This window comes from Bombina bombina, chromosome 1, assembly GCF_027579735.1.
Source record: "Bombina bombina isolate aBomBom1 chromosome 1, aBomBom1.pri, whole genome shotgun sequence".
NCBI classification, from domain to species: domain Eukaryota; kingdom Metazoa; phylum Chordata; class Amphibia; order Anura; family Bombinatoridae; genus Bombina; species Bombina bombina.
Window position 1 is genome coordinate 355,793,945 of NC_069499.1, and position 8,875 is coordinate 355,802,819.

Below are 8,875 nucleotides of genomic sequence, written 5' to 3' on the forward strand. Positions count from 1 at the left end.
CTGAAAGTTCCTTTATATGTTTAAAGCTCCTCAGGTATGGCAGAACACTATTTTGGTGTGAGGTGACGTTTCCACCTTTTAGCAAATAGCCATGCGGTAGGGCTGGGAGATATACCGCGATTAACCGCCGCGATTTAAAAACCGTGAGAGTCCGCCTTTTAATAAAAAAAAAAAAAATCGGCATTCCCAGAGTCTGTGCAGGGCCATTGAGGGCAGCGCATCTGGAATATATGATCGCAGCTATAATAATTTAGGTCTATAATATAGCCTGAATGTATTGTGTTTTGTTAGTTTCTTTATTACAAATACTTTATTTATAAGCGGTCATAGTTTTTGTTACTTATTATTATTGCTAACGATATATTCCTTATTTAGAAGCGGGTTCTCGCTAGGGTAGGCGTGACCGGGCTCCAGCTAACGCCCCTTTTCCTGCGCTCGCACGCACTTTGTTATCTGCTGCTCTCCGTCCCCACGTGGCGGGGCTCTGGGATAGCCGGACATCAAGAATTGTTGAAACCGGGGGTTGCGGAATCGTCTGGGGTGCAAATAACGCTGGATCTCCTGAGGAGCCATAAAGGAAGATCACTGTTGGGTTTCCTCGTGTGTTAGGGGCACACATTTGTATTATGGCTATCGGTCCGGCCGGTACTTATTAAACCTTTGTAGTGTAGAATAGATGGCTAAAAAAGGGGATCCATACCTTGGCTATGCCCAGACGACCGTTTGTGGCCGGTTAACGAGTATGATAGGCTGTGGCCCCCAGGATCGGCATAGTAGGGCTGCAGTCCCCATAAAGTGTGAGACTGACCGATGCCCTCATGGATTATTGTGACCCTCCCGGACCTTGTATTTCTGGCACGGTGTGTCTGTTTCACTAACGTGTTACAGGTATTAACCGGCTGGAGGTCCAGTGTGACACAGCTAGACATGGCAGGAAGAGGTTTGGCTACTGCTGGGTGAGGCACCGATCACACTTCATTCCAGGTGTGACCCGCAGTGTCTACATGTCCTTTGTTTTTTTGCCTAGTTTTGAGCAATACCAATATTAAACCTTCCATAAGTCAACCTTTAATTAATTCACTCTCTGATAGTCTCTCTAAAAATGATCAGAAACGTCTAACCAATAAATAAATATGGTTCTTTTAAATACTGTTTGAAATGTGGATAGATATATATATATATATATATATATATATATATATATACACACACACACACACATATATATACATACACACATGTGGTTTGTATTTTTATGCTCCCAGAGTGTATTGGACATTGAGAAACATGAACATTAAGATTTTGTAGTTCTAAATAAGGGTGTTATAGTCATTTATAAGAAAATCGCAAATAAATTGTAATTGCACGGCTATTTGCTAAGAGGTAGAAACGTCACCTAACACCAAAAGTCCCCTTTATTTGTTCCACAAGTAAATTCTAGCGTTTCCCAAACACTAGGATTTACCATCACTTTAACTACTAATATTAATAAATAAATAAAATCAGTGATTTAAATTGCCAGTAACAAATATGATAGTGATTTAACCCATTGACTGCAAAAATTGCACAAAGATCAATTATTTTACCTCAGTGCTGTCAGTAACACGAAGAAGTCGGATTTAAAGGGCCATTATAAAAAATAAAATACTTTTATCCGTTAGAGAATGTCATTTTAAAACTATCTACACTAGACTGCTGTGTGTTTAACCCATGCAAAGGGGTTAAGCGCACAGTAGAAATATCGCTATAGGATCTATAGTCTAGGGTCCAACGTCTTAAAATGACATGCTGTAATAGAATATAGTGGCCCTTTAAAATGGACATAAAAGTGCAAAAAGAAAATGCTCCTATTTTAGACCATATAATTATTGCACTATTGCTTGTATATTGCTAGTGTTTAACCACTGTACATGTGGTTTACCCTGTGGTTCTACCCCAAGCATTTGACGTGTGGGGAAAATGATTGAAAAGCGATGACAGTGTATAGTCTGACACCACGAGAGACGAGGCAGCAGCAGTAAGACACTACTATACTGCCTGCACCCCGCTGCTCATTCTGTCCAGCAATAAAGGACCATTTCTAGCAGGTCACACAACCAGCATTACTGTACTGTGGCTGTGTGGCATGCTGGGAAAAGTCACTGCCAGGAGCTGTGTATAATGGATGTAATCAGCAGCCATGCATGAAAGTAGGATGCAGCCAGCAGGGAGTTTGTTTGCGCAATTCCTGGTGCCAGATACAGATTTTTTCCCTTTCACTTTTTAGATAGAGCTTACAATAATAAAAAAAAAAAGTTTCCTTTGTATTTCAATTATCAAATTAATGTTATTCTCATGGTATTCTTTGATGAAGAACATACCTAGGTAGGCAGTGTGTCTAGAGCACTATATGAAAGCAGTTTTGCAATAATGTATTTGTGCATTAGATGGCAGTGGTGTTTGCACAATGTATATATACATAAAAGCACTCTTGGAGAACTGCTGCCATATAGTGCTTCAGACATGTGTATGGTCCTGAGCCTACCTACCTGCTTCATAACACAGAATAACAAGAGAATGAAGTGAATTTGATACTAGAAGTAAAATGGGTGTACAATTAAAAAAAACAAAAAAACAAAACACTTTCCTATCTGAATCATGAAAGAATAATGTGGGGTTTGATGTCCCCTAAGTAATTGTTGCAATCTGCCTGATAAATACTTTCATTATGAATTGGTTAGTAAACATGCATTGAACCAAACTGCAATTTAAATCTAAACATCTTTTAAAGGGACATGAAACCCCAAATCATGATTCAGATAGAGCATGCAATTTTAAACAACTTAGCAATGTACTTCTATTATAAATGTTCTTCATTCTTTAGATATCTTTTGTTGAAAAGCAGGGAGGTAAGTTTAGGAGCCTGCACATTTCGGCAGCGCTGTATGGCAGCAGTTTTGAACAAATGTTATACAATTGCAAGACACTAGATGGTAGCATTTTCCTACCATGAAGTGCTCTAGACGTGCACGATACCTATCTAGATATCTCTTAAACAGAATAACATGAGAGGGATGGAAATTTCATAAGACGTAAACTGGAAATTTTATAAAAATTGTATGGTCTGTCTGAATCATGAAAAAAAACATTTTGTTTCACATCCCTTTAAGTTTTTTTCATGCAAAATATATTTTAGCATATCTAATGTGTTGTTTGTATATATGTATTATATATTTTGTTATTGCAATATCTCTTAAAAAAATAATGTATAACCAAAAAATGTAGGGACTGCTGTTGGACTTTTAGGGCTCAATTTATCAAACACGGGCAGACAGGGCCATGTTATTTTTAGAGCATGTAATTTTTTCCCCGTATACTGGCCCTTTAAACTGAAAAATAATGCAGCATAACAAGTTCAGGTCTGGAAATGTCCACTAGTCCAAATAAAGAAAGAAAAAGTGCACAATATTATTCCCAATACTGTATGTACTATTCGGTGGACTGGAGGCTTTGGGCCTTATTCTATAAAGCTCTCTGGTCTGGTGAGATTCTAAAAGAAGCTTTATAAATACTGCAAGGCCCTTCAGAATACTCTAAAGGCAATTTTTACCTTGAGAACTTTGCATCTCATTAAAGAGAGTCCTCTGTTTATGTGAAGGGGAAAGACTTACATTACAATATAGGGCTCAACAAAATAAGATGATGATTCTCTCAATGCTGGTGAGCTTGAGAACTGGGTCCTTTATACCTCAGACTCTTTTTCACCACTGTATATATATATACATACACATATACACACAAAATTATTTTCCCAGGCCTTCAGCACTTGACGCCCTTAGGATGTTCCATGATGTCCTAACAGTGCTGGGCTTTACGCCCTTAGGAAGGCATGGAACGTCCTAACATTGAGGCGTCCTGCTTCAAGATCCGGAAGACCCGACTGGGGCAAGTACCTAAAAATGCAGGGAGCCCCCCACATGATTTTCTTTTCCCCTGTTTATGTTCGGAACTTGGTTCCACACTTGCATAGATGCCACAGTCCTGAAGGGTTTAATGAACAGTGTACTGTATTTTTTCTCCCTTTTATTGTTTTCCCAATTATCCATTTTAACTGCTGGAGTTTTTTAAATTGTAACTGCTGGAGTTTATTAAATTATTTACAATTAGCTACTTTGTTTTCTCATTGAAAATAGCTACTTTCCCTTGTTGTATCCACACACCTATCCTGAAAACTTGAATACTTGAGTAATGTCTATAGAAAACCTATGTACACAAGAAGGTTTAGAAGTAATCATGCTCCCAATGGGAAATGGGACACTGAGATCATAAAATGTTAATTTTTCAATTGTTCTAAGTATTGGTCTCACTATGATAAATAAGATAGGGGATTTTGTGTAAATGTAGAGAGATAAGCCAATTAAATCTGCATGGCCTGCAAGCTCTGTCCATTTTATTGGGTTGTGGTTTCTCAATTAGCTATTTCAAATCCAAAAATGTATCTAATGGAGATATTTACAAAAGATTTTCCACTGCAGCTAGTATAACAAGTCATTGGAAGAAGTTTTACAATACAGAGACCCTACATGGTCTAAATAAATGCAGCTTCCTCTCCTATGTGTTTATTCTATTATTACCTTTAAATGGGACATTCTAGAGCAAAAATAAAATGCTCTTAACAAAATAGCACATTTTTGTACCTGAATGTGCCTTTAAAGTGAAAGTCAACCAAATCGTTTTTGAAACGCTAGGGTTGACTGTTGAAACAAATAAAGGGCACTTTCATTCATGAAGTATAAGATACTTCATGCAGAAAGTGCCTTTATTTGTTTCAACCGCTCACCGTTCTTAGCTGCTACAGCAGCCCACGGCAAAAAAACATTTTGCTAAGAGGTGACGTTTTCACCTCTTAGCAAATAGCTGTGCGGTAAATTCGGCTCCCATGGGCGCCAGACCGGATTTACCGCACAGCTATTGGCTAAGAGGTGAAAACGTCACCTCTTAGCAAAAAAAAAAAATTTGTCCGTGGGCTGCTGTAGCAGCTAACAACGGCGAACAGTTGAAACAAATAAAGGCACTTTCTGCATGAATGAAAGAGCCCTTTATTTGTTTCAACAGTCAACCCTAGCGTTTCAAAAACGCTATGATTGACTTTCACTTTAAATGGACATTCCAGTCAAAATTTAAATGAACATAGATTAATTATATCTTTGAATAGAAATATATTTGCAATATACATGCGTTGGCTAAAATGCCTCTATTAAAAATTATCACTTTTAGTATTAACATTTTTCTCTGCATGTGCATGTGAAGCATAGCTACTAATTCTCAATGCACCAGCATTTTAATTACTGCAGTTGCTGAAAGCATGGTGCATACTTAAATACACTTTTGAAACAACTATAACATTTATTAGAAGCATGTTTGCTAATTAATGTATATTGCAAAAATGCTTCTATTCAAAACTGAAATGCACCCATGTGAATTCCCATTTGGGCTGGAATGTCCCTTTAACTCTCCTTTCACCACCTGACCTCTATTACTGTATTAGGTCACATGAGCTCTCATTCTATTTCCATCCTCTGCCATCCCCTCACAGATTATCTCTCTATTGCATGATATGTAAATATCTTTGTTTGCATTACAAAGTCCATGTATACAGCTCTTTACGTATCTGACAACACAATTACACGAGATCAAATTCAGTTCCAGTTTTCATTGAAGCTTATTTTACCTCAAAACACAAATGACTCTTATTATCGCTGTATTATCTGCATTGTATTCCCTACTCTGCGCCCGGTTGCTCTGTACGGAGCCACAAGATCTACTAATATTTCTCAGGTCTTTGTCATCACTTTCCTATAAGTGTCTTGCCCGCCCTCCATCTCTCTAAAAGCAAGCCCCGTGTCCTTCAGTATTCTTTATTCAGACTTGGATACACCCGCTAGCACCCCCCCAATCCCGCTAGCAACCCCCACTACCGTACAAACTCACGATCTCCATGCAAGTCTTACTTCCTGGTTATCACCAACATGAAACATCCAAGTCCGCGCAACTCCGCCCCTACTCAAATCACCATAGAGATGGCGAAGGGAAGAACGGCAGCCTCACGTGACCTCTATTTATCAAAGAGATGACAGAAATTATGTTATAGTCTGTGTGTGGTTGACTGTTATCTTATCTTATCTGGTCTGCAGTTCACGTGATTACCATTCAAAGATATGGTGATTATTTTATGACAAGTGAAACTGAAACTAAGTTATGATATATTCCTTATTGTGTACATTGATATTTAACGTGGCTAGAAAATATTTAAGGTGTCACAACGTGTATTTTGGCTTTTAATACCAAAATGTGCAGGATGTTAAAGGGATATGAAACCCCAAAATGTACTTTTGTGATTCAGACAGAGCAAACCAGTTTTAAAAAGCTTCAAATTTACTTCTATAATCAAATTTGCTTTGTTGCAATGATATTTTGTGTTGAAGAGATACCTAGGTAGGCATCTGGAGCACTACATGGCAGGAAATAGTGCTCCATCTAGTGCTCTTGCAAATGGATAACATTCTTGCAAAACTGCTGCCATATAGTGCTCCAGAAATGGGCCAGCTCCTAAGCTTACATCCCTGCTTTTCAACAAAAGATACCAAGAATAACAAAGAAAATTTGATAATAGAAGTAAATTAGAACTTTTTTTAAAAAAATTGCATACTCTATCTGAATCATGAAATAATCATTTTGGGTTTTATATCCCTTTAAATTACAGTATAGAATGTTTTGGGGTACTAGGTTACATTTAGAGTGGATTTTACATAAATGCTTTATCACCTGAAACTGATGCTTTTTTTTGTAAATGGCCGACTAGAAAATATATGAACATCTCAATGTGAAAAAAGAAGATATTTTACCTTAAAAAAATTCCTCAAGTGATTCAACTTTTGGGTATTATCTCCCTTTAATGGATATGTTTGAGTTGTTGAGCCTTTTACTGCTAAGCCATTTACACCCCTATGCTGAAGTGTGTTGCGGAAATTGGGTAATTCTAGCATTACCCAGGTAGTCCTAGGATTACACAAGCAGCTCTGGGTAAAGCCCGAAGTAACGTAAATCTACTCAGAGTGCTGTGGGGAAAGCCCGAAGTAACATCATAAATCTACTCATAGTGCATCAACTCACTTCATCAAACATATTCACATCTTCTATATATTTGATTTATAAAAAAAATAAAATTGCTGCTTTTTAGTACATCTCAGTAACAAATACATTTATGAAACATATATACGATGCACTGTAATTCCCACATCTTCACTATCTATTTTTGCCTCCGTCTAGAGTGGTTCCAGGTGGGTGAAGCCCCCCTTGTAAACCTCATTCCTCAATTTAGTTAACGTTTTCAAGGTCTCACCCCCGTCATCAGACCATAAGAAAAATAAAGAAGTGTAAAATTGACTTACCACCCTCCACCATATATAGACACGATCGACACTATATATATATACAGGGAGTGCAGAATTATTAGGCAAATGAGTATTTTGACCACATCATCCTCTTTATGCATGTTGTCTTACTCCAAGCTGTATAGGCTCGAAAGCCTACTACCAATTAAGCATATTAGGTGATGTGCATCTCTGTAATGAGAAGGGGTGTGGTCTAATGACATCAACACCCTATATCAGGTGTGCATAATTATTAGGCAACTTCCTTTCCTTTGGCAAAATGGGTCAAAAGAAGGACTTGACAGGCTCAGAAAAGTCAAAAATAGTGAGATATCTTGCAGAGGGATGCAGCACTCTTAAAATTGCAAAGCTTCTGAAGCGTGATCATCGAACAATCAAGCGTTTCATTCAAAATAGTCAACAGGGTCGCAAGAAGCGTGTGGAAAAACCAAGGCGCAAAATAACTGCCCATGAACTGAGAAAAGTCAAGCGTGCAGCGGCCAAGATGCCACTTGCCACCAGTTTGGCCATATTTCAGAGTTGCAACATCACTGGAGTGCCCAAAAGCACAAGGTGTGCAATACTCAGAAACATGGCCAAGGTAAGAAAGGCTGAAAGACGACCACCACTGAACAAGACACACAAGCTGAAACGTCAAGACTGGGCCAAGAAATATCTCAAGACTGATTTTTCTAAGGTTTTATGGACTGATGAAATGAGAGTGAGTCTTGATGGGCCCGTGGCTGGATTGGTAAAGGACAGAGAGCTCCAGTCCGACTCAGACGCCAGCAAGGTGGAGGTGGAGTACTGGTTTGGGCTGGTATCATCAAAGATGAGCTTGTGGGGCCTTTTCGGGTTGAGGATGGAGTCAAGCTCAACTCCCAGTCCTACTGCCAGTTTCTGGAAGACACCTTCTTCAAGCAGTGGTACAGGAAGAAGTCTGCATCCTTCAAGAAAAACATGATTTTCATGCAGGACAATGCGCCATCACACACGTCCAAGTACTCCACAGCATGGCTGGCAAGAAAGAGTGTAAAAGAAGAAAATCTAATGACATGGCCTCCTTGTTCACCTGATCTGAACCCCATTGAGAACCTGTGGTCCATCATCAAATGTGAGTTTTACAAGGAGGGAAAACAGTACACCTCTCTGAACAGTGTCTGGGAGGCTGTGGTTGCTGCTGCACGCAATGTTGATGGTGAACAGATCAAAACACTGACAGAATCCATGGATGGCAGGCTTTTGAGTGTCCTTGCAAAGAAAGGTGGCTATATTGGTCACTGATTTGTTTTTGTTTTGTTTTTGAATGTCAGAAATGTATATTTGTGAATGTTGAGATGTTATATTGGTTTCACTGGTAAAAATAAATAATTGAAATGGGTATATATTTGTTTTTTGTTAAGTTGCCTAATAATTATGCACAGTAATAGTCACCTGCACACACAGATATCCCCCTAAAATAG

The 8,875-nt window shown here is 38.5% G+C and overlaps 1 protein-coding gene across 2 annotated transcripts in view; it reads right to left on the reverse strand.

Moving 5' to 3' along the window:
• STK11IP (serine/threonine kinase 11 interacting protein) overlaps nt 1-6,053 on the reverse strand; it is a 338,389-nt gene extending 332,336 nt beyond the window's left edge. Inside the window, exon 1 of one of the 2 annotated variants that reach the window (XM_053698220.1) lies at nt 5,991-6,053. The gene's annotated coding sequence lies outside the window, so the exon portion shown is untranslated. Of the gene's footprint in view, nt 1-5,970 lie in introns of both variants that reach the window. The other variant, XM_053698219.1, reaches the window with a different exon arrangement.
• Between the last annotated feature and the right edge of the window lie 2,822 nt (nt 6,054-8,875).